The sequence below is a fragment of the Diceros bicornis genome, chromosome 7, assembly GCF_020826845.1.
Source record: "Diceros bicornis minor isolate mBicDic1 chromosome 7, mDicBic1.mat.cur, whole genome shotgun sequence".
NCBI lineage: Eukaryota > Metazoa > Chordata > Mammalia > Perissodactyla > Rhinocerotidae > Diceros > Diceros bicornis.
The window spans coordinates 3,717,102-3,743,436 of record NC_080746.1 but is presented as its reverse complement, the minus strand read 5'-3'; the positions used below and the strand labels follow the sequence as shown (position 1 = coordinate 3,743,436).

At 40.3% G+C, this 26,335-nt stretch overlaps 1 protein-coding gene and 1 long non-coding RNA gene across 2 annotated transcripts in view; one reads left to right on the top strand and one right to left on the bottom strand.

The window, feature by feature from the left end:
- OPCML (opioid binding protein/cell adhesion molecule like) overlaps positions 1-26,335 on the bottom strand; it is a 473,626-nt gene that overhangs the window by 134,498 nt on the left and 312,793 nt on the right. The gene's annotated exons all lie outside the window — the stretch shown is intronic.
- LOC131408245 (uncharacterized) overlaps positions 1-26,335 on the top strand; it is a 63,175-nt gene that overhangs the window by 7,854 nt on the left and 28,986 nt on the right. Inside the window, exon 2 of the long non-coding RNA XR_009220736.1 lies at positions 22,289-22,373. This is a non-coding gene — a long non-coding RNA (uncharacterized LOC131408245). The remainder of the gene's footprint in view (positions 1-22,288; positions 22,374-26,335) is intronic.

The following is a 26,335-nucleotide window of genomic DNA, read 5'->3' as shown; positions in this document are numbered from 1 at the left end:
CCCTTAGGGCAATGAGAAACCATTCCAGGGTGAGAAAAAGAGAGAGTTAGGTCATGTTTTGTTTTTGTGTATTTTGACCTTGGATTCAGAAGTAGATAAGATCTGATTTGTCTTTTAGAAAGATCACTCATTGTAGTTCAGAGAATCAATTGCAGGCATTAAAAAGCTTTAGTCCAAGATGATAGTACTGGTAACTGAGATACTGACATTGGGCCTGGTATGGTGCATAACAACGTGTATTGTTTTATTTTGGTCATGTATGTGCAGTCCACAGGCAGAAGCATGGGCAAATGGTAGCACAATTAGGAAGCATGGATGAGGGTAATTCAGCAGCTAATGTAACACATGGAAATGAGCTTTGGACAGAATAAAGCAGGGTCACTTCCTTTCCTCCTTCCTTGCTTAATTTCTTCCTCTCTCTCTCAATCTCTCTCTTTCATTTTGATTAGTCAGGAGAAAAAAAAAATTTTCTATTCAGCACTGAAATGTATTGCATAGGTGCAAATGCCAAGAGATATAGATGGATATAAAAGTAACAGCATTAATTGAGTATTTCATTGACGGGAATTTACCCTAAGGAAATAATCAGTGACATGCTCAAAGTTCCTTGTACAAGGTTGTTTATTGTCATGTTATTAATAGAAGGAGAAAAAAGAAACCCTAGAAGCAACCTATATTTCCAATGTTTAAAGACTGGTTAAATGAATTATCTCCATAACACAGAATACTATACAGCTGTACAGGGTTAAATAATATCCTCCCAAAATTCATGTCTATCCCAGGACCTCAGTATATGTCCTTATGTGGAAATAGAGCCTTTGCAGATGTACTTATACTAGATTAGGGTGGGTCCTAATCCGATGACTTGGTGGCCTTATAAAAAGAGGGAAATCTGGACACAGAGACACACTCAGAAGAAAGAAGGCCATGTGAAGACAGAGCAGAGACTGGAGTGATGCAGCTGTAAGCCAAAGGATGCCCAGGATCGCCAGCAACCACCAGAAGCTCCAAAGAAGCAAGAAAAGATTCTTTCCTAGAACCTTCAGACAGAGCATGGCCCTGCCAACATCTAGATTTCAGACTTCCAGCCTCCAGAACTGTGAGAGAATAAATGTCTGTTGTTTAAGCCTTGATGCTGTGTCCTTGCATGGCAGAAGGGACAGGGGAGCTCTCTGGGGTCTCCTTTATAAAGGCACTAATTACTTTCCAGAGGCCCCACTTTCTAATACCATCACATGGGGAATTAGCTTTCAATGTATGAGTATTGAGGGGACACAAATATTCAGAATATAGCACAAAGATAAATAGAAAGTCTTAAAAACTACCAGAGGGAAAAATTAGATTACTTGCAAAGAAATGACACTGAGCAGATTTCTTAGCAGCAGCAGTAGACACCATAATACAATGGGCTATTGCAATGGAGGTTCAGGAAAGAATAACAGCCAATTTATAATACCTATCCAGCTTTAATACTATCCAAGAGGAAGGGTAAAATAAAATCATTTTAAACATAAAAGGAATGATAGAGTTTACCACCCAGAGACTTTGGTACTAAAGGATGTATTCAGTGAAAAAACAACAGGAAAAATAATGAATCCAGATGAAAGGAATGGGATTTAAGCAAAGATGAAAAGAGAAACCAGTAAAATATGGGCAAATCTAAATATTGATTATAATCTTAATCATAATTTTCACATTAAAAATACTTGAATCTGAACTCTTAGATAAGGGCTCAGTAAGTTATAGCCCACAGGCCAAATCTGACCTTCTTCTGTTTTCATAAATAAAGTTTTATTGAAACACAGCCACATTCATTCCTTTACCAATTGCCTATGGCTATTTTCATGCTATAAAAACAGAGCTGAGTAGTTGCAATGGAAATCGTATGGCCTTTAAAGCCTAAAATATTTGCTGCTTGGTCCTTTACAGAAAAAGTTGTGGATCCCTGCTCTAAATCACAATGCCATGGCAATATCTGAGCAGATGATGGGAGGTGATGTTTTGAAGAGAGAATGTGTATAGATATAGATATGAAAGTGTACAGAGGTCCTCATCTTTGGAAGGAGGCATGCCATGTTGATTTTCTTTAATGTTATTAAAAACTATAAATTTAACTATGCATGCATACTAAAATCTTAAAAGTAACTATTAAAATAATAGAAATAAAGTACACTTTCTTTTTTTTTATTTTTTTGTTTATTGCAGTAACATTGGTTTATGACATTGTATAAATTTCAGGTGTACATCATTGTACTTCTATTTCTGCATAGAATACATCATGTTCACCACCAAAATACTAATTACAACCCACCACCACACACATGTGCTGAATTATCCCTTTCACTCTCCTCCCTCCCCCCTTCCTCTCTGGTAACCACCAATCCAATCTCTGTCCCTATGTGTTTGTTTATTGTTGTTATTATCTACTACTTAATGAAGGAAATCATACGGTATTTGACCTTCTCCCTCTGACTTATTTCACTTTGCATTATACCCTCAATGTCCATCCATGTTGTCACAAATGGCTGGATTTCATCGTTTCTTATGGCTGAGTAGTATTCCATTGTGTATATATATACCACAGCTTCTTTATCCATTCGTCCCTTGATGGGCACTTAGGTTGCTTCCAAGTCTTGGCTATTGTGCATAACGCTGCAATGAACACAAGGGTGCATGTACCTTTACAAATTGGTGTTTTCAAGTTCTTTGGATAAATACCCAACAGTGGAATAGCTGGATCATATGGTAGTTCTATCCTTGATTTTTTGAGGAATCTCCATACTGTTTTCCATAGTGGCTGCACCAGTTTTCACTCCCACCAGCAGTGTATGAGAGTTCCCTTCTCTCCACATCCTCTCCAACACATGTTGTTTCCTGTCTTGTTAATTATAGCCATTCTGACGGGCGTGAGGTGATATCTCATTGTAGTTTTGATTTGCATTTCCCTGATAGTTAGTGATTTTGAACATCTTTTCATGTGTCTGTTGGCCATCTGTATATCTTCTTTGGAGAAATGTCTGTTCAGGTCTTTTGCCCATTTTTTAATTGGGTTGGTAGTTTTTTAGTTGTTGAGATGCATGAGTTCTTTATATATTTTGGAGATTAAGCCCTTATCAGAAGTATGGTTTGCAAATATCTTCTCCCAATTGTTAGGTTGTCTTTTTGTTTTGTTGATGGTTTCCTTTGCTGTGCAGAAGCTTTTTAGTTTGATGTAGTCCCATTTGTTTATTTTTTCTATTGTTTCTCTTGCCTGGCCAGACGTGGTGTTTGAAAAGATGTTGCTAAGACCGATGTCGAAGAGCGTACTGCCTATGTTTTCTTCTAGAAGTTTCACAGTTTCAGGTCTTACATTCAAGTCTTTAATCCATTTGGAGTTAATTTTTGTGTATGGTGTAAGATAAGGGTCTACTTTCATTTTTTTGCATATGGCTATCCAGTTTTCCCAACACCATTTGTTGAAGAGACTTTCTTTTCCCCATTGTATGTTCTTGGCTCCTTTGTCAAAGATTAGCTGTCCATAGATGTGTGGGTTTATTTCTGGGCTTTCGATCCTATTCCATTGATCTGTGTGTCTGTTTTTGTGCCAGTACCATGCTGGTTTGGTTACTATAGCTTTGTAGTATATTTTGAAATCAGAGAGTGCGATACCTCCAGCTTTGTTCTTTTTTCAGGATTCCTTTAGCTATTCGGGGTCTTTTGTTGTTCCACATAAACTTTAGGATTCTTTGTTCTATTTCTGTGAAAAATTGTTGTTGGAACTTTGATAGGGATTGCATTGAATCTATAGATGGCTTTAGGAAGTATGGACATCTTAACTATGTTAATTCTTCCAATCCAAGAGCATGGAATATCTTTCCATTTCTTTGTGTCTTCTTCAATTTCTTTCAGAAATGTTTTATAGTTTTCAGTGTACAGATCTTTCACCTCTTTGGTTAAGTTTATTCCTAGGTATCTTATTCTTTTTGTTGCGATTGTAAATGGGATGGTATTCTTAATTTCTCTTTCTGCTACTTCGTTGTTAGTGTACAGAAATGCAACTGATTTTTGTATGTTGATTTTGTATCCTGCAACTGTACCATATTCGTTTATTACTTCTAAAAGTTTTCTGGTGGATTCTTTAGGGTTTTCTATATATAAAATCATGTCATCTGCAAATAGTGACAGTTTCACTTCTTCCTTTCCAATTTGGATCCCTTTTATGTCTTTCTCTTGCCTGATTGCTCTGGCTAGGACTTCCAGTACTATGTTAAATAGGAGTGGTGACAGTGGGCATCCTTGTCTGGTTCCTGTTCTTAGAGGGATGGCTTTCAGTTTTTCACCATTGAGGATGATATTAGCTGTGGGTTTCTCATATATGGTCTTTATTATGTTGAGATACTTTCCTTCTATACCCATTTTATTCAGAGTTTTTATTATAAATGGATGCTGTATCTTGTCAAATGCTTTCTCTGCATCTATTGAGATGATCATGTAATTTTTATTCTTCATTTTATTAATGTGGTGTATTACGTTGATTGATTTGCGAATGTTAAACCATCCCTGCATCCCTGGAATAAATCCCACTTGATCATGGTGTATAATCTTTTTAACATATTGTTGTATGCGATTTGCCAGTATTTTGTTGAGGATTTTTGCATCGATGTTCATCAGTGATATTGGCCTGTAATTTTCTTTTTTTTGTGTTGTCTTTGTCTGGTTTTGGTATCAGGGTAATGTCAGCTTCGTAGAATGAGTTAGAGAGCTTCCCCCTCTCCTCAATTTTTTGGAAGAGTTTGAGAAGGATAGGTATTAAGTCTTCTTTGAATGTTTGGTAGAATTCACCAGGGAAGCTGTCTGGTCCTGGACTTTTATTTTTGGGGAGGTTTGTGATTACTGTTTCGATCTCCTTACTGGTGATTGGTCTATTCAGATTCTCTACTTCTTCTTGATCCAGTTTTGGAAGGTTGTAGGATTCTAAGAATTTATCCATTTCTTCCAGATTGTCGAATTGGTTGGCATATAGCTTTTCATAGTATTCTCTTATAATCTTTTATATTTCCGAGGTGTCTGTTGTAACCTCTCCTCTTTCATTTCTGATTTTACTTATTTGTGCCTTCTAGTACACTTTCTTTAAACTTATAAATTCAAAAAAGCAGGATAAGAATTAAATTTTAAAACTTTATAAATTAGAAAGTGAGAAGAAGGAAGCAGGGAAAATAATAGTAAACAGAAAATACATAATAATACGTTTTATGGATGTGCGTGCATTTAAAAGTATATTAAAATATACTGCAAGGGCTGAGGGGAAGGGATTGGGCATGGAGGGAGAGGTCAAAAGGGCTGTCATTATTTTTTATCGTCATCTTTTTCTATAAAATTTTGATGGCTCTTAGGAAGAGACTAAGCAAAATGTCAACCGTTGTCAATTCTAGGTGGATTAAAGCTTTTGTTTTAAGATTATCTTTAATTCTATATACTTTTTAATTTCTCAAAATAAAATAATAAGTCTTCAAAAAAGGATATAGAATACTGTGACTGCACTTCAGCTAGATCTGTATGCCCACACACTCACACACATATACATAGCAGATTGGAAGCGTATATATCAAACTTTAACAGCAATAATTCCACGGCCCTAGAACATAAAACACAGCCACAGCAATGAATATCCTACAAAGAGGGAACAGATATACCGAGATTGGTAAATTATAGGTCATCATATTTCCTTTGAAAAATGGGTGATGATGTCAAGGAGCAGGACCAGCAATGAGACTTTCTCCCTAGCTGGACAACCCACAGGTCCGGTGGTGAGAGTTTATTAAACGACATCTCTGCTATTCAGATTGCAATTAGTTATGTAAGAGGCCATATTGACTGCTTAGTAAACCTGTTCTATAGTCACCCCACGATAGAATTCTATTTCTCTTTAATTCTCTTTTTTCCCTAGAGTTCTGAGTTTGAGGTTGGACCAGTAGGTCCCTATCTTAATACTTAGGAAGGGACATCCTTCAGTGAATGAGCCATCTTCATGGTTATATTGTTACTAGTACAGAACAGGTGATCAAACAGGTAATGTTCCCTGAGAGTCCAACAGATTACTCTGTATATAGAAGCACATATAAAAGATACATTGAAAAGATGAATATGTAATTTAATACTGGTATTTTACCCTGTCTTATACAAGTGGACTTTACCTAGTATCTAAGTCTTGTGCATGCATGAATGCCTCTTAAGTTTGAATTTCTGGGCTTTCAACACTGAGTTAATTGCACTGGGTTCCACATATGAATTCCCAGCCCACTTTGCTTTTACTGTGATGTCTCTCATGTTTGTTTACAAGTGCAATTAGAGAATCTTATTTTCCAAATTGAGTTTGCTGAGTTAAAAGTATAGTCTTCAACCAGTCCTTTGAGTTTGCAAATCATATTCCAAGAGAAAAGAGAAAAACAAAAACTAAAAAACTCATTGTAGCAAAAGCCTGAAGGAAAACAATAGCAGTAAATTCCACTAGAGGCAGAATAGGATAGTCCATATGCATCACTAAGCAAAAAATTGAAAAATACAAAAAAAAAAAAAAATAACTTCTGATTCATTCTTAAGTCCTAATGGTAACTGATCTGCATTCGTGGAGCTTTGTAACAAAAAGCTTTTGTCCAAAACTTGTATTCATTTTGAGGTACAACAGTTCCAAAGCTTTGGTAAAATATAAGCCTTCTCTGCTGAATGTAACATATTAAACAGTTCACTAGGCTTACAATGGTTCAGAATGTTAAAATAAAATTGTACCAGAAGCTCTGCCTGTCTTTGTGCCAAAGCAATACAGATGATTTTTAAATAAAGAAAACAACAGTGTTCATCTGAGCTTGCTAACACCACCCAATGACACGTGCTGCTGTACGCTGTTCTGACTATCCCAGACACCCATTAGGGAGCATTATCACATGCAACATTACATATTCAGGAACTGACAGCAGCTGATGCATGGCTGGGAAAACCAGATAGTGAAATCACACTTGGGTTTTACCCTGTGGAAATCACTCTGCAGGCGTGATTCCTGCTCCTCCCTGAATTAATAAACCCCTCAACCCCACCCCACCACACTGGAAGGAAAAAAAAAAGGGCAAAATTATATACTTATTTCTAAAAGGATAGCAACAAACCTAAAATGCACCCTGACTTTATTTCTGTCATTTTTCTAAGGTAGATGGTAAGGATTGAATGGGGGCCTATGTTAAGCAAGCAAATCTGGTAACAAAAAGTACAAATGAGTGTCGTGGGTGCCATGAAAGTTTCCAGGTTGTCTATATGTATCGCCCCCCTTCCAATCACAAAGAGCTTCTGTGTACTTTCTACAGTGTGACAAGGACTTTGGTTTCTCCTAAGAAGAGTGCTTTCCTTATGATGATCAACTACAAATTGACATGCCTCCATGACTTAGGTTGGCTTGTCAACTCAACGGCAGGTTAAAGTGTGTGTGTGTGTGTGTGTGTGTGTGTGTGTGTGTGTGTGTGTAGAGAGAGAGAGAGCTTAGGAATGGTGAGATTAGTAACAGACCATGTATAAGTCTCAGTGTGGTGCAAGCAGCAATATAACTGGAAGTGTCTAGAAATGCCAGGCAAAACCCTTGACTGAATGCCCTTTGGAGGCCAGAGGCCTTGCTTGCCCAGGATCTCAGAGAGAGTGCATCCTCTTATCCCCAAAGATTTCCAGGGCCTGAAGAATTCATTTGCACTCATCCCATTAAGAGCTTTTGCTCAATACAGTGGCACATGGGGATGAGCTGTTCTGAGAAAGACTGTGGAGCTCTGATAGACTGAGAGGTGCTGCAGATAGACTTGAATCTCAGCAGTCTAATGGGCCCAGTGAGGCAATAAATTTCACAGCAACTTGACACATTAATATAGAAGTACAGTCTGTTATATCAAAGGGAGATTGTCTTAGTCCTTAAGGGGAAACCAGCAATGCAAAAATGAAAAGTGTGCACTGGCGACTTGTGAAAAATGTAGTTAACACTGAGAGCTGAAGTGCAGAGCTTAACGCCTTCCCTGGTTGGAGTTCTCATCAAGGACAGACCCCGGCCCCTTCTGGAGACCAGACGTCCCATGACATACACATCTCCTGACCTGAGTCCTTAGGAATCATGCCATCTGTGCGCCCAGGGAGAAGGAGAGCCAGCATGGAAGTTCTTATGTGGTCCTGCGGGACCATGCAGGCTCTGTCTTTCTGAAGCTGTGCTTTCTGTCATGTCTTTGTCCCACCATAGCTGCTGGGAGCATATTTCTGTGACTCCGCGGAAAATAATTTAATCATTCAATAATAAGGAGATGGTTTGGTAAATTACAGAGTTTCCACATGATGAAATATGATGAATCTATTACAATCAGCATTATAAAGTCCAAATAGAAAGAAATATGAGAAATATTTGTGTTTAACAGTCAATGAAAATGTAGACTATAAGACTATCAGAACAGATGTAAAACCATAGATTTATAGTGCTCAGGACTAGAAAGTAATATGTAAGGATGGAACTAGTTATGTTAGAAGAGATTATGTGGGTTTTTTTTTTTTTCACTTTGCAAATTCCCTTTAACCTTGTTGTAACATTATATTCTTAAGGCATATATTTTTAATAAACCATAGACAACAGGCACTAACTCAATTTATCAACACCTTTTGCCTTTCTTGCTTAGTCATTATCTAATACTAATATTTTTAGCACACACACTTAGTTTTCTCCCATAGCTACAGCCAAAGTACAGCTGGAGAGGGAAGGCACTTTATTTCTTACGCCCACGATGCAGGCCCTTTCACCATTACTTTACTTAGTTCTGAGTGCCTTAAGAAATAAACCTGTTCCTTGTGTAACATAAAGTTAATTTAGCCAAATCAATATACACTGTTCTGGTAGAAGAGTTAGTTCCAGAGGGGTCCTTTCCATCATTCTGTTTTATTTTGTTTTGTTTTTGTTTCAAATAATGCTCTAAAAGACATTTAAAACAGCATAAGGTTTGATCGAGTCATACCAGCAGGGAGGAGTCTCGGGGACCCGAGACTAGCCCAGGTAGTGCAGCACGTCCTTTGGAAGAGTGCCCAGATTAACAACACACTTGGGGTGATGTATCATTTTGAGTGTCTAAAAGAAAAAGCCTTTGATGTGATACGGAGAGAGGTGACTAAGTATGACTTACCCAAATTTAGGAAAATGTTGTTCCCCATACAAAAAATTATATATTGCTTCCTATGGATCTTTGCACAGGTGAAGCAACCATCACTCATTTACATGGTTGTGGAGTTATTTATTTTACTATTTCTGATGTATGCCCATCTATATTTTAATATTAAAAATAGTCAAACTTCAACAGAACTCAACAAATGAACTGCATTTACCACACCTGTCCCCTTTATCTACACACACAGTTAGTCTAACCGAATGCAAAGGATCTAGTCAGATCATAAAGACCGCAGGCTAACCTCCCTCCTGTGCTTTGGTTTATTTGTGATTATGTATGAAGTTACATCCAACTGGATGACAATCTCCCAGAGGAAGAAAACTGTATCTCACCTACCTTGTTTACATACAGGTAACAAAAATTGTTTTGAAAAGTAAATTATTTTGCTGGCCTCTGATGGCTGGGCAGTGGGGGTGGGGCAGAAAACTGAAGCAGAGAAGAGAGGATCCGCTCCTAATCCTCCCCCACCTCCAGGTCCCTTAAACCTGAACATGGACTTGACAAATTCCAGAGATTTCTCATGAATTATCCTAACTACAGAGAGAATCGAACTTAACCAGATTTTTCTTTTTGGACAAAAGTTTAGAGGCAACGTCTATTGGGAAAACTGAAAAATGGGGCTGCCTCTGCTTCACTGAGCTGAGATCCAGGGCTGCTCACGGCCCTGGGGATGCTCTGAAGCCCCAGCGTATTTTCTCGTGGGAAAGAGACATACCTCACAACTTGGTGTGGTGATCACTGAAACATTCCAGGTATTCTTATGCCCATGCTGAGGACCACTCTATTGCCCACCCTAGAAACATGGGTAGAGCTGTATACAGCCAACCTACACACTGCAGCTGAGTGAAATAAACTGGTCTCGGGTTCAGTAGGAATAAATCACCTATACTCAGTGCCCAGACAGAGCTGTCCCAGCACAAGCAAAATGAAAAGAAATAGCATGACAACTATGCAAACGTGTCTGTGCATATGTGTGTGTATGTGAACGTGAGAGAGAGCACGAGAGAGAAAGAGAAATTGCATGCAAAAGCCAATGAACCCTATGTAGAATTGGGAAGGAAAATGATTTTCTCATAATTACTACTATACAACAACCTAAAAAAATGTTCACTCAATAAATAGAAGCTTATACCAACGTAATGACGTTAACAGGAAGATTATAGACCTAAGCAAACAAGCTGAAGACCAAACATAAGAAAATGCAGAAAATACATAAGAACTATCAAGGAATAGAATAGGTACCACAGAAAATCAAAGTTCTGGCATAGCAGACAGATTCAGCTAATCCCAGTCATGCAAACAACAGCAACAGCAAAAATACATAAAGTAGTTAGAAAGGCACTGACACATATGGGCAGTGGGCAATGATGATCTGTAGTAAAGCTAATTTGGGCTCCTGGAATATTCAACCAAGCAAGTAAAACAGAAGATGTTTTCAAAGATAAAATACAAGAAAATTTTCACCAAGATAAAGGAAGAACGGAATCTAAAAACTGAAAGATCACAGAGGGTTCCAGGAAATTTTGATATAGAGTAGCCAATACTGAGACATACTTTTCATTTAAGCTAATGAATTTTAAAGATAAAGAAGCAATTATTCAGTCTTCTAGACAGCAAAGCAAATCACTGACAACAGGGAAATAATCAGACGGACCTTAGACTTTTTCCATAGCAATATTCAATGCAAAAGACAGTGGGAAACGTCCTTAAAATTCTAAAAGAGCTTTATATTTGACCCAAGATTATGGCACTCAGCCTGGTTTTGGGGTTCACCAATAAAGCATCATGCAAGCATGTTCATACAGGAAAGAAGTTAGGGAATACAGTACCTATGAATGCTCATGTGGAGGGGAGATCCCTACCCGATAGCAAAATTTAGTGAATTAATTCATAAATCAAAATGAATAACTTGACAATGGAGAAGACATAAGAAAAAACAGACAGGTCAGGTATGGCCATTTAAAACAACTATGGAAAATCGTGGCTACAGAAGAAAATAAGGAATTTATACACCGGAATATGTAAACAAAATGTAATTAACAGATATCCAGTGGTGTTAGGAGGGAAGATGGGAGAAAATGTAAATATGGTAGTGTCCTCATCTTCATTGGAAGGAGTCAATTGATATTACCTAAATACAAAGCATATTAAAAAAAAAAACAAAAACGTAGATACAGTGAAGCCAATTTCTTTTTTTTTTTTTTATGCTGAGGAATATTCGCCCTGAGCTAACATCTGTTGCCAGTCTTCCTCTATTTTGTATGTGGGTTGCCACCACAGCCTGGTCATGATTGGTGTAGGTCGGCACCTGGGAACAGAATCCAGGCCACTGAAGCGGATCATGCTGAACTTAACCACTAGGCCACTGGGGCTGGCCCCGAAACCAACTTCTTGATGGTTTTCATAATCGTATCTCCCTAATGGTAAAGGGATAATCTAAGAACTAGTATATTTATTTGAAGGTCAACTATTTCTTCATTTGCACTTAAATTTCTTTTTCTTTCTGTTTTGATAAATTCAAATGAGAAGTATATTAATATTTTTATTAAAAATAAAATGGTTTCAATTCTATAAAGTATAATAATCCATTAATCTATGGAGCTAGCTTTTGTTAATGTGTGCAAACTGCTCTCTGTAGACCAGGGATGACTCTACGAAATGTGGTTACAGAACTGGGATCTCTGATAACAGTGAAGATGATCAGATCCCAAAATAGTAATTGATAGATGATAGGATACCCAAATGAGAGAAGCCAGGTAACAGTGATTAATCATCCAAAAAAAATGGAAACAATTATCACAATGAGCGACAAGATTTAAGTGGCAACAGGGGGTCCAGTTTTCCAGGAGCTATGGAGATGTGGACTGAAATATGTTGTTTTTAGAGGCAAGATAGATAGATTTTACTTAATTTGTACAATCTAAAGAAATCAAGCACAGATGATTAGGTGTCTAAGGATAGTTACCATAATGAAAATTACTATCTTTTGCCCACTTTCTGGAACTTAAACGGTTTTCAGACTCAGAACTCGGTGAAGGAAAGAAATGTGGCTTTCAGTAAGGACCCTGCAACATGCTGGCATGTATATTCAACAGCAGTTCCTTCAGTCCTTCCTGAGGTGACCTAGAGCCATTTGCTCAGACATCCAAGCATTTGGAGAAAAGTGAATTGTTGGACACAGGGTCTGAATTGACAATGATACTCAGGATCCAAATCACCATCGTGTCTGCCTCTTGGAATGGAGATGTGTGGGGACAAATCCCATGCCTCCCACTGAGTGAGTGCACTGAGTCCAAAGACCCACATTATGGCCCTTTGTCCAGTCCCCGAGTGTATAATAGGATGAACAACTGGTAGCCGGTAGAGCCCTCACACTGGTTCTTTTACCTATTAAGAGCTACCATAGTGGAAAAGGCCAAGTAGAAATCTCCGTACCTGTCCTTACCCCAAATCCAACCAAAATAGCATGTAAAAAATGGAACTGCATCCCAGGTGCTAATAAGAGAGTCTCAGTTTCAGAGACTTAAAGAATATGTGAGTGTTCCCCGTCATATCCCCATGTACTTCAGAAGACTTTCCCTTACAAAAGCCAGATGGATCACGGCAGATTACAGTGGTCTGCCACAAACTTAACTAGGTAGTGACCCACATCCCAGCTGCTGTGCCAGATGTGGTATCTTTGCTGAAGCAGATTAAAACAGACTGTGGGGCTTGCTATGTGGCCAGTGATCTAAAGAAGGCATTCTCTTCGTTTCCTATTGGAAAGGAGAATCAAAAACATTTTGTATTATTGTGGGATGAACAATTGTATACATTTATGATTTGCCCCAGGGCTATAACTCTCCAGCCCTCTGACATACTCTGAAGGGACTTGGACTACTTGGGACTTGGATATTTTGTAGAATACCACATTCATCCAGTATATCAATGACACCATGCTTATTAGATCAGATGAGCAAGGAGTAGCAAGTATATTGGAGGCCCTGGAGCATTCACTCCATGGAGAAGGAATAAGCCCTGCAAAGACTTGGAGGTCTACAATATCCCTGAAATTTTTAGGGTGTCGGTATTCTGGGACATGTAGGGACATCCACTCAAAAGTAAGGGGCAAATTACTGCATTTCATACCTCCCACCACTAATAAAGAAGCACAAGGCTTGAGAGCCCTCTGCACATTCTGGAAGCAGCATATTCCACAGCTGGGCATACTGATCTGATTCATTTATTGGGTGACATGGAAGGCTACCAGCTTTGGCTGAAGCCCAGAATACGAAGGTGCTCTGCAGCAAGTCTAGGCCGTAGTGCCAGCATCCCCGATTCATGGGCCATAAGACCAACAGGCCCCACGGTATTGGAACTACCTAACATGAGGAAAGACAAAATGTGGAGCTTATGGCTTGCCTTAAGCCATAAGGTGAATCTACAGGAGAATCACCACAAACACACTTAGAGTTTTAGAAAAGGCCGTGCCATCTCCAACACAAAAGTATACACCATTCTCAAAGCAACTTCAGGAATACTATTTGTCCTAGAAGGGACAGACCATCTGCCCATTGGACATCAACTGACCATGTGGTCAGAGCTGTCCATCATAATCTAGGTTCTGCAGACACACCAAGTTATATGGCTGGGTGGCCCAACAGTAACCCATCATAAAACCAGGCATGGGCAGGGTCACACCAACAATCAGGTGGCTCAGAGTCACAAGTTATCCATCACTGTTGTAATTGTGCCTGTGTGTCAGCTCACACCAATGATGCTGAGGATGTGACCAGCTGTTGGAGGAGGACAAAGGACTTGCTTGGTTCATGGATGAATCTGAATATTCAATCCATTGATAAGGACCTTGCACAACATTGCCTTTAACCAGAGTACCCACTTTACAAAAGAGGGAACGTAGCCATGGGCATAGGGCCATGGGAATCCTATCATTCTACCACATCCTCTACTTTCCCAAAGCTCCCCATTAATGGAATTGCAAGTGGCTTCTTAAAATTGCAGCTGAGTATCAACTTAGTGACAATACCCTTGTAATACTGTAAGGAGAAAATTTTATGCGGTTTGTTTCTGAAAATGTAGAATACATGGGTTACAGAAACCAAGGAGTAGAAGTAGAAGTGACCCTGCTTACCATCATCCCCAGTGAGCCACTTGGAGAATCTGTTCCTCCCATTCTTGCAACTTTAGGCGTGCAGAGGTGTAGAGGTCCTGGTTCCCAGAGGTGGAGTGCTTCCACCTGGCAATACAGGAATCTCACCATATTTTAAGCTTGCTTAAATCCCTCCACGTCACTTCAGGCTCTTCATGCCAGGAGATCAGCAAATAAGAAAATAAGTCACCATATTGACAGTGGGAATTGATTCTGATCACCAGGAAGTGATAGGGCTGCTGTTGCACCATGGGGAGATCAAGGAGACTATGCTTGGGGTTCAGTAGCCCACTGGGCCATCTCTTGGTGCTCCATGTCTGATTTTAATGGTAAATGGACAGCCACAGCAGCCACAGCCTGAGAAGGTTATAGAAACCAGGGTTCAAGACCCCTTCCTAACAGTCTGGGTCATCCCACAAGGCCAACTGTCTAGACTGACAGACATGCTGGCTGAGGTGAGGGGAATCTAGAATGGGTGTTGGTAGAGGGAAATCATGAGTATCAATTACAGCCTCATATCACTGCAGCAGTGGATGCTTAAGTCCAACCCTCTAACCCAGGAAACAAGACCACCCAAAAACCTGGAATAGCCGTCCTCACATGGATGACATCACTCTAAGATACAAGTAGATGTGAGCAGCATAAAGGGTTGCCCTGTTGCTCTGCCCAGTCCCCCTGTTTAGGGCTGATGCACCTGTCCCCTAGCTGCTAGGAATACTTACTTGGAGTACCCACTGAGGGCAGCTCAGAGCTGGGTCCCTCACTTGGAATTGTCATCAGATGTGGGACTGCCTAGCTCAAGGCTATGTCCACTCAGGAGGGAGCCCATGGTCAATGGCTAACTAATTCAGGAAAACAGAGGTCTCCCCATGGATTGATCGAGGTTTCACTGGCAACCAGAGTGTGGGTCAGCTTCTCTTGCTGCCCAATACTGTCTTTACTGATGTATCTCCCAAAAGTACTCCCCAGTAAACTCTCTGCATGCAACTTTGTCTCAGAGTCTGTTTCCAAGCAGCCCAATCTGAGCTAATCGACCCAGGCTCTTGCATAACTGCAATATAAAGCTGAGACATAAACCTTCGTTATGTGAAGTCACTATAATCTGGCAGCTGTGTATTTGCATAACCTGTCTTGATTTGCCTTTTGTCCACAACGAAGAACATCTGCGGACCTTGACAGTGAATATAACCTCCAACAGTTATTCAAATTTGGTAAAATATAGTCTGAAGGATATGCAGTCCATCCACTGTTCTGCACATTCTAGATTTCAGAACCAACCAGACAAGAATGCTTAGAACCCATTGTTTTACACTCCAAACTCCAGACCTCCTCTACACTTTTTATCCCCACTCCAAGACCACTTTAATAAAGGACACGATCGTATTTGCCCTCAGCTTGCATTGAGATGTAATAAAAAATGGCTAATTGAACCTCTCTATTATTTTTGCTTTCAACACATGTTTGTTTACTGTTGCTTTTGTGACGCAAACTGGGCTAGACATTGGATAGTTAATCATGGTCCCTGTTCTCACGAAGAATTAAACACACACAAGCAAATGAGTGAGTGAGGAACTGGAGATTCTGATCACTGCTACGATGGAAAAAAACAGGTTGCTATTAAAAGCAACAACAAAAGAATCTAAGAGTTCTCTGACCAGCTGGTCACAGTGGGTTCTCTGAGGAGGTGACACGGAAGCAGAGGTCTGAAGGATGCGTGGGAGCCAGCCAGGCACAGACGGGCTTGTGCTGTTGGGGCCAGTGGGGCATCTTGGAGGACTTCTCTCTGTGATCCAAAGGGAAAGCTCTTAGCCCAGGAGGAGAGAACAGGGCAAAGGGTGAGAAGGACTGAAGCACAATCAGGAAAGAAAAAGCGCAAGATGAGGTGGAGATGAAACCTCTTTTTTTGGAAGAGATTTTTCTTAGGCATTTTTGCCCAGAAATATTATGCCTCTCCCAGTCCAAGGATTGGTAAACTTTTCCGTCAAGAGCTAGAGAGTAAATATTGCCGTCTTTGAGGACCACACACAGTCTCTGTTACATCTTCTTATTTTTTCAAACAACACTATGAAAAGATAAAATGCTTCTCAGCTCCCAGACGCGGGCTGGATTTGGCCTGCCGGGCTTTGTTTGCTCGCCCCTGTCCCGCCTGATGGTATGTTTCCACACAGGAGCAATGCAAATCTTTTATCAAGTCACTTTCCCTCCTTGCTTTGGCAGTCAGGAAGCTCACAGCTGAGGTGTGTCTCACTTTACTAGTCATGAAGGGCTTTATAACGTTTATTTTCATGTGTAAACGGTGAATATTATTACTATCCAAACTTTATTTTTCCTTGACACAGATCACTTCATCTTTAAAAAAAGATCTAACTTATTTTATATCTTTCTGTAAGCTACTCCAAATATTTCATGGAATTAAGTGGACATAGATAAACGAATAAATGGATGAATGAATGATGTTACGGCTAAAACAAAAGTGCCTCTGTGGAGAAAATGTCGGCACAGAACAGTGGGGAAGCAAGGAAGAGGAGCGAGCATCAGGAGCAGACTGCTGAACCTGCTACCGTTTTCATTTTGGTAATAACCACAACAAGAACCAGAGCATCGTTTCTCAGCACCCACGATTTACCAGGCAATGAGATAGATGCTTTACACTCATTGTCTCATTCAAGCCTCACAACAACCCCATGAGGCAGGTAGAATTCAGATTCTACGGATGAAGGAAAACGGCTCAGAAAGCTTCTGCAGCACCGCGGTGGGACCGGGTTTTCCTGACTCGCAAGCGCGACTCCACACGAAGGCGGCAGAGGGCAGCTGCACGCGGCCGCGTCCTGGCACACGGGACCCAGCCCCGCAGCGCAGCAGGGGGGCGACGGTGGGCGCGGCCTGGCCGCTGTCCCCGAGAGCGCCATCCTCTCTGCGCTCTGCTGGTGGCGGGCCCTGTTCTCAGGGGCCTTCCGCAGACGCAGGTTTCCTTGAAAATTTATCTGACAGCTTGCGGAGCACTAAACACACTTTTTAAAAAAGATTTTTTTAAAGTTTATAAGGCTAAGGTAATTATCTCGATGCTTTCCGTAATTCTCTGGAAAAAACAATATCTCCCAGAAATCTTTAAAAAACAACCTATTTAAACCAATTTCCCTTGGATCATAGATTGCCTGTATTTCTCCTCCCTTCTCTCTTCTCGCCTATTCAGATTCGCACAAAGCAAGATTGCTGTTCAGTAGGAATCCATCTCCTCTGCTTGTTATCCTGAACTGAGGTTACAGCATCTCACGTCTGTGGCGCCATCATCACGTCCGCAGCAGCTCCAAGGGGCGCACGGGGACGCAGGCAGAGGGGCAGGCAGGGGCGCGTTGGAGAAACGCGGGTCCTGGAGCCAGGCAGGTGCTCGTAATCCCAAAGAGTGGGAGTCCAGACACGAAATCATTTTCTCTCTCTCTCTTTTGAGAAATGTATTTCATATACCAAGTGGTTCTTAAATTAAACACTGAAAAATCGGCTTCATTACTTGTAGAGTAAAAAGGACCTGCACTTTGTGCCCTCGATGTCTGACCTTTCCATCAACTTCCTTCAGCAATATTAAGCACCTGATTCTCCACGTTCTAACGAGGTTTGATGCATGGCATCTTGGTCTGATGATCTAATCACAGGATCCGGGAGCTCGCAGCTCGGCATTTTAATCCTCCGCTGTGCTGAGGAATTTCCACACCACCATGAGCAAGTCAGTTCCTCTCTCTGTGTCTCAGTCTCCTCGTCTTTAAAAGGGGAACAGTGACGATCATATCTCTATGGGCATCTGTGAGGATTAATTACTTTAAATATATAAGATGCTACATAACTGCTAAGTATTATTTTCTGTATTATCAGAAAAACAGAAGGAAACATTCCCGCATTTCCGAGAAATGTTAGCACGCATAGGTTTCACTAGAGACATTTATGTGTTCGTGCGTGTAGGAAGGCAGGAAGAAGATAGATGGGCAAACAGATTGATACTGTATAGTGTGGGATAAGGCTGTGCAGAATTCTGTGGCATAGCAATCAAATGTGATATACTCAGGTGGGAACAGGCGGCAAGAGGAGATGAACACTTGAAAAAATAAATGCAGAGTCTGTTTCTAGGCAAGTGTCCTTAATAGTAAAAAATGAGAGAGTAGACATACAGAAAATGTGTGTTATATAAACAGAGTTGTTTCCAAATAGGAAGCTATATGAGGAGCAATATTAGCTAATCAAGCGAAAGTAGGAGCGGAGCCTGGCTCCACTCTTTGTCTAAGTAAGGGATATTTTCCACAGGCGGCAGGAGACAGCGGCTGCTTTCAATAGCCTGCATGCTCTCTGGGCATACAAGCACACGTGTGGAGCCATCGTGAGAGATGGAAAGCTACCCGGGCCAGGGCATCGCTGCACAGTGGGGGCAGGGGGCAGTGGGGGCAGGGGGCAGTGGGGACAGAACCCAGCCCAGGATGAGCCAGGCGGTCTGGTTGGCATCTGGAGAGAAGATGGAGAAGTGTGGGGATCCCAGTCACCCGTGACAGGAGAGAGAGAAGGAAGCACTGGCGGCCTAAATTGCTGCAATCCTTGTTACTACCCAGGCCCAGGCCATGCAGGGGCTCTGAGCAGCCTGATGTACATAATCTGGAGGCTTCCCTCAGCAGCGAGGGGCTGAATCCTCAGCGGAGTGAGCGTCCTGACAGCGAGAGACCTGCCACGCTGGCTGTACATCTCATTTTCTACCTCATGATCTCCCTGAGGTGCTTTGCTGAAACTTTCTGGACACAGCCTGGATTCTTAGACCAGAGCTCCTTCTCGATCACACAACTACCTACATTCATTTTATGGTTCTCAAAACAAAGGAGTGGTCCAGAAGGTACAAAGACCAAGGGAAAGCCCACCAAAATCACAAACCCTTTTTGACAGACCACTGGGCCAAAGACCTAATAGTTCTGATGTACCTGGTGTACAGTAGGTACACAAAATATTTGCTCATTTATTTAATCTAATTGTTATTAACTACCTGCTCTGTTGTAGCAATAAATAGAACACAGTCTTTCCCTTCCAGGCAATAACCTGTTTGTGGAGTTCTGGAGAATGGGAGATAGACAAGGAAAACATGAAGAAATATATAGAAATGACAATAATGTTAGATAATAATGGGCAATGAAGAAAGTAAAAGAGTTTGAAGGAGCATGGTGTGTCTCTCAAGGTGGGAGAGTCAGGGAAGGTCTCTAGGAAGAGACGGCAGTGGCCAGGGGCCTGTATGAAGGTCAGAGAGAACTGCATTCCAGGCAGACTGAGGAGCAAGTTCAATGGCCCTGCAGAGGGCAAGAGCTGGTTCAAGGACCAGCAAGAATACCAGTGTGGCTGGTGGGAAGCAATTGTGGAGAAGAGCAGTAGAAGATGAAGTGGTGGAGTCCCCAGGGGCATATCACTCAGTACCCTGCAGACCAGGGCATGGAGTTTGCATTTTATTTTAAATGCAATGAGACCACATTCAAGGCTTTAATCTGCAAAGTGATGCATCCTGGTTCATAATGAAAGAAGAGATCTGCTGGCGGTGTTGGGAATGGACTGTTGTGGGGCTAGGAAGAGGGGGTTGCAGAGGAAGAGAGGCCAGCCAGGAGACTGTTGGAGAGATCAAGAGAGAGAGACTTGTATGTGTAGATGTGGGAGAGAAGTGGTGAGATTTGAAATAAAGTTTAGACGTACGGCCAACAGGACCAACAATTGATTGGGTGTTGGGGTTTGGGGCTTGTGGAAGAGAATCAGGATGACTCCTAGGATTAGTTGAACAACGAATGAATTAATTATTTAATGATTAAAATAACTAATTGATTCATTAATGTTGCTTGTCCTGGAACCATGAAAAATCAATTCTAAGAGAAAAAAATCTTTATCAGATTAAAGAAAAAAATATGACTATCATAGTAGTTAACATTTTAAGAGGATTTGCCAGTGCTAAACAGTGTGCCAAGTGTATAAATATATTGTCTCATCCGGTTTTCTCCTAACAGTAACAAAGACATTTGTATGTCACTCCACTTCTCCCAGCTTAGAGAGGTTAACAAACTGCATTAATGCCACACAAACAGTAAGGAGCAGAGCAAGGATGGGTGCCCCCAACCTGTGTCCTTCACCATGATTCTATACTCTCGCTCACCCATAAGTCTACAAAACTGCTGAAGATCAAAACGGTGATATGAGTAAATGCATATTTAGCTAAGATTTAATATTTTTTACCTTTGACACAAAAAATTATATTAAAAGAAACAAAGCATAGGGCATAAGTATTCAAGTAAATTAATGTTAAATAATATTTAGGTAACATTTTTCACTTACTGACTTGTCAAAAAATTTTTTGTAATATCATCCTCTCTTGAAACAGGCATGGGAATATTGCAACTGTCCTATGATATTGGTAATTCCTGAACTCCTTAAAATATATATGCATAAGAGAAAAGGTTGAGAATAAATATAGAAATAGTTATACTAGAGTAATGAGATGATTGGGTAATAATATTTGTATATTTAAAAAATATATTGAGATATATGTTTTATAATTTAAAAATTACCATTTATATTAACTAAAATAAAACACTTACAAGAATTTTCACATCTATAAATTTCTAATTCAAAAAATTCTTTGTCAAATCATGAGTATCATATTTATTTCAGAAAATCGAATGAATACAAGATGTGGAAAAGATACCACATAGCCAGGACCAGAGATAAAAAAGCATAAGATTCCAAAGGGATGGGCTGGTTTAACTCAAGAGTTTCTGTGGGTCATGGGTGAATATCAAAGTATATTGCCAAGTCCAGAAAAGGTGTGCAAGTTGAGTTGGTTGAGTCTGGAGAAAATAATGCAGGGTGTGATCTTCGTGAACTAACCTTCATTTTAGATGCACGTCAACATATCCTCCAGGAGGGTATTCTCTTTAGTCAGATGATGGGATCATAAAAAGAACTGCCCTTTCACTATTGTTACCATGTCATCAAAGACACCCAAGACTGGTTCTGCCGCCCTGCTGTTGGACAATCTCATTACAACAAACCCCAACACAAGAAAAATAGCTCTAAGAATTTTTGAACCATTCTGCTTTGTGCCTTCTGTACATATTTCAATCACAACCCTTAATACATCACTTTTACAATTGTTTGCTTCTTCCTCTAGTGAGTGAAATCCTTGAGAATGAGACCCATATCTTTGACTTCTATCAGCTACTACTGAGCATAGTGTGTGGCTCTTGTAAGGCAGAGCATAAAAATTTCTTGAATGAAAGAATCAATCAAGCCATCAACCTAGTCTGATGCACTCATTTTGCAGATAACCTAAGTCCACACTGCTAGCTAATGGCAGAGCCAGGACTACATGTGATGTTTCTTGTCTCTCAGATTTCCCAACCCCTAGTTTATAGAAGCTGCTATATCTATTTCGAGATATGTATTCATAATACAAAATTAAACCAAAATTGAAAAAAATTTCCTTGAAATCATTGCGATAAATTTTGACCTGCATTGGAAAATACCATTTTCACTATATATTATCAGCGTTTTGTTTCTTAGTGAACTGAGAGACTGTTCTTGGGGATAGCTTCTGTTTGAGGTGGTGCTGTGGTTTGTAGGAGGGTTAGGAAACAGGAGGAGGAGGTGGGGGAGGAAGGAGAAAAGGATATTGAGAACATGATCCAGGAGAGGAGGATTTTAAAAAGTAAATTAAAAAATATAGCACATTGCGCAAGTAATAATATTTCTACAAAAATGATAGTGAAATGGAACGGGGCCCAGCATCGCATAATAAATGTGTCCCTATCCTGCTGCATGAAAATCTGTGGGCAAGTTATTAACAAGCAGATGGTTCTCTCTAGCACCTGTCTGTATCACAACCCTTTTACTTTCTTTTTTTTTTTTTTTTTTTTTTGCTGAATTGCAGGTTTCCATTAATGAAAACTGAAGATTCTGAGACCTATTTCAGCTCTGGGAGCTGCCTACAGACAAGCAAGTACAGTATTGAAAAGGTAAAGGCATCTGGGGGACATGGGGCATGAGATTATTACATGGACTCCACAGAACCCTCTGATCCCCACAGAATTAGGACCTGTTCATCCAGAATAAAACTGAAATTTCCTTCCATGACATTTAAAGGTCTTGGAGGAAATCAACACTAGCACTTAGGATATTAAGGCTTTGAGCATCAATAGGATGGAGCAGAGGAATCAGCCACAGCATTTTGGAGCTGGCTTGCTTCTTGGGCTGTGTCTACGCTACATTATGTTGTTTCTCCCAGGGAATGTTGGAGATTGGATCAGCTAAGAGCCATGGACAGCATATGTATCATTTGATTTGTCTTTGAATCAAATACTGCTTTTCCTAACAGGTACCCACCCCCTATTGCATTTGGCTACAATTTCAATGAGTAGGTGCATTGTTATAATTAAGAGAAGTGGCTTTGGAATCAGTTAAATCTGGATATGGTCCTGACTCAACCACTTGGCCCTGTGACAATGAGCAAGTGATTCAACTTCCCTAAGAATGGATTTTCATATACGTAACATCAGCATAATAATATTATGCCCGAGTTGTTGTGCACATTAAACGAGAAAATGATTATAAAGTACTTATTACAGTGCCTAACACATAGTTAAATAAACAGTAAAGTTTGGGCATTTTTATTACTATTATTAAAATTATTACACATGTACAGAGTATCAATTACAAAAATGCCTAAGAGACCAGATAGTCTTGAATAGACATATGTCTGCCTCTGTCTATATCTTTCTTTCTTTGTGTCTCCCCCTTCCTTCTGTTTCTTTTTTAACAAAAACTAGCAGTTTGAGTTCTGCTTTACAGGTTTGTTCTTACACAACAGTTATTCTATGAAAGCAAAACATCTGGTAACTTTTGTGTTGGTGCCAGTAAGAAAGCAACCTAGAAAGAGAGGAAATGACAAAGAAGCAGAGTAAGTTTCCATACCCGTCCCCTCCTGCAGTCCTTAAGGGGCAGAGTAACAACTTCTGTGGGTCAAGGATTGTGTATGTTGTGTTTGACCCCCAAAGAGACGTGTGAGCCAGGTCGTGGGACAACATATCTAAGAGAGGAGGAAGGTTTCTTGCTTCTGTGATTATCAGACACATCACCCAGACTGAAGAGGGCTCCTAGTCTTAAGGAAACTATCTCCTTTACTTTTAAGTGCTAAGCACCATATCTGTCTTTCCCAAAGTATGCAGAAGTAGCATTTGGTTTAAAGCAAAATGAATCCAAGGGAACTGATTTCCCATTGAAATAGCTACACCGTAAATGGACTGGGTGGCTTAAGAGGAAGCCAGAGGCTGAACTCCCGCCTCCTGGGTAATAGAGCCACAGACGGTACTTTTGCTCACGCAGATGTCTCCAGCATACTCCTTTGAATCGCTTGAACTTCCGACAGCTGTATCACATCCCCTCCACGCTACCCCGCTTCTTCTCTCTGACGCAGAATTGAACTAGAATCTAAATCTAGATAAATAATCTAAATTTAATAATTATTGAGGCACCATCCTTTGGCTAAATATAGAACACAAGAAATGTCTACTCGAAGTGTTTGACAATATGTAAAATCAAAGAAAGAGAAAGAACCAATATGCCATTTGGTCTGTGAAGTCTAACCTGCTATCCCTTCTATTCTTCCAGCAACTTGTCCCGCCAGCCTAGCTTTCACAGCTTGATTTGGGCTTATTATTACTATTTCTTTGCATAACATGCCATACGCAAAGATATTTAATAACAGAGGCACATTTTCTCATTGTTGAATGTGAATAAAGCTGAAATAAAAGAGGATAACATCAAGGCACTTAGAAGAGACTATACTTAATCCATCTCTAAGAGCTTTCAACATGTGGCTCACATATATATCTTTGCCCTGTGATAATTCAAGGGCTCCTACTGGCTTCTTATACTTGACTCCTTCCTGCTAATAAGCTTCAGAATAGCCCCAAACTTTATCAGAACCAAGACAAAGGAAAGGAAAGATCACATTCCAATCAGGGCTTTGAGCTCCTAAAAGGTTTTGTGGCGAGTATTGATAGTGACTGTTGAAATAAATGATTAATAGCAAGGCCTGCAAAGCATGAGGTTTACATGGAGCACAGTGACAAGAGAGAAGGTGAATGCTGTTAGCAGAGTACATGAAGCAGAGCCTGACCACAGGCAGTCATATAGAGCGGATGGTGTCACTGCTGCAGAATTGTTGAGTTTGTATACATAGGATACAATATATTTGGATAAAACATATAAGGATAAAGCAAATATAATATAAATATGCTTTACATATATGCAAATGTGTGTGTTCTATTTAACATGTTAAATATGTGCATTTTAATGTTGCAAAGTTTTCTTTTCTTTTCTTTTCTTTTTCTGTTGTGAGGCAGATTAGCCCTGAGCTAACATCTGTTGCCAATCCCCCTCTTTTTGCTCAGGAAGATTAGCCCTGGGCTAACATCCGTGCCCATCTTCCTCTACTTTATATGTGGGACGCCTGCCACAGCACGGCTGGATATGCGATGCATAGGTCCACGACCATGATCAGAACCTGTGAACCCCAGGCCGTGGAAGTGGAGCACGCGAACTTAACCACTATGCCACTGGGCTGGCCCTGCATAGTTGTCTTTTATTCCATATATTTGGCATGAACTTTTTTTTTTTTTTTTTTTGTGAGGAGATCAGCCCTGAGCTAACATCCGCCAATTCTCCTCTTTTGTTTGCTGAGGAAGATGGCCCTGGGCTAACATCTGTGCCTATCTTCCTCCACTTTATATGGGACGCCGCCACAGCATGGCTTACCAAGCAGTGCGGCGGTGCGCGCCCGGGATCTGAACCAGCGAACCCCGGACCGCCGCAGCGGAGCGCGCACACTTAACCGCTTGCGCCACCGGGCCGGCCCCAGCATGAACTTATTTTTAATGTACTCAAGTCTCTACCTGGAATAACTTCTTGTTCCCTTACCACTTACTCATTTTACTTTTTCTTTCAAGACCAAACTTAAAGGTCATATCTCCCACGAAGCTTGCTCCAACAAGTCTCACTTCATTCATGGTTTCTTTCATTCTCTCATGCAACAACTGGTTATTAAACAAACACCAGGTATGAAGCATTGTGCTAGGGGCTTGGAGATACGGAAGTGAAGAAGATCCCAGCCCAGTCTCTGCTCATGTGGAGTGCACAGTCCAGATCTCCTCTTTCCCCATATCACTGTGTGCCAACATCTGTTATAATACCTCACTTTTTATCACAATTTTTAGCGTGTGTGTCTATTTCACCAACTAGACAATCAATTTCTTGATTTTGGAAATAGCTTTAAAAAAAATTATCACTGCGTTCTAATCCTTGCATGCTACCTGGAACATAGCAGGCTCTCAATAAATTTGTTGAAATAGAATAAAATTTAAAAAAAGAAAGCTGAGGTATGGGAGACATGTAGAAGTTCAATATTTCTGCCCACTAAATAATTTCCCAGCACACCATATCTATGAACATGAAATTGAATATGCAACTAATAGTCACCATGAAAACAAGTATCAACACATTTTATTTAAGAAAAAAAACTTCTCTCATTTTAGCTCTAAGCAGTGCTTAGAAAATTTCATCAACACGTTGTAATATTAATCAAGAATAAGTTGGTATGTAATGTTTGGTGTGCCAAAAAATACATTTGCACTATAATTTGTTTCTTAGAGAGGCCATGGAGAGAAGTGCAATGAGAATGGTCTGCCTCTGAATTTGATACAAATAACTCCCTGATTGATCGCCTTTTATAAATTGAAATTTGAGTCACTTAATATTCTTTCTCCCATGGTCTGGTCGATATTTGAGTGCATTTTGTAGTTTATGTTTCTTTTTTATACTAAAGCCAGCCTTTTAAAAGATTTTCTTCAGTATAACTTGCCTTATATTTGGGAGGTTGTTCTCTCTCCTTTAGCTCAGAACCAAGATTTAAGGAAGGGAG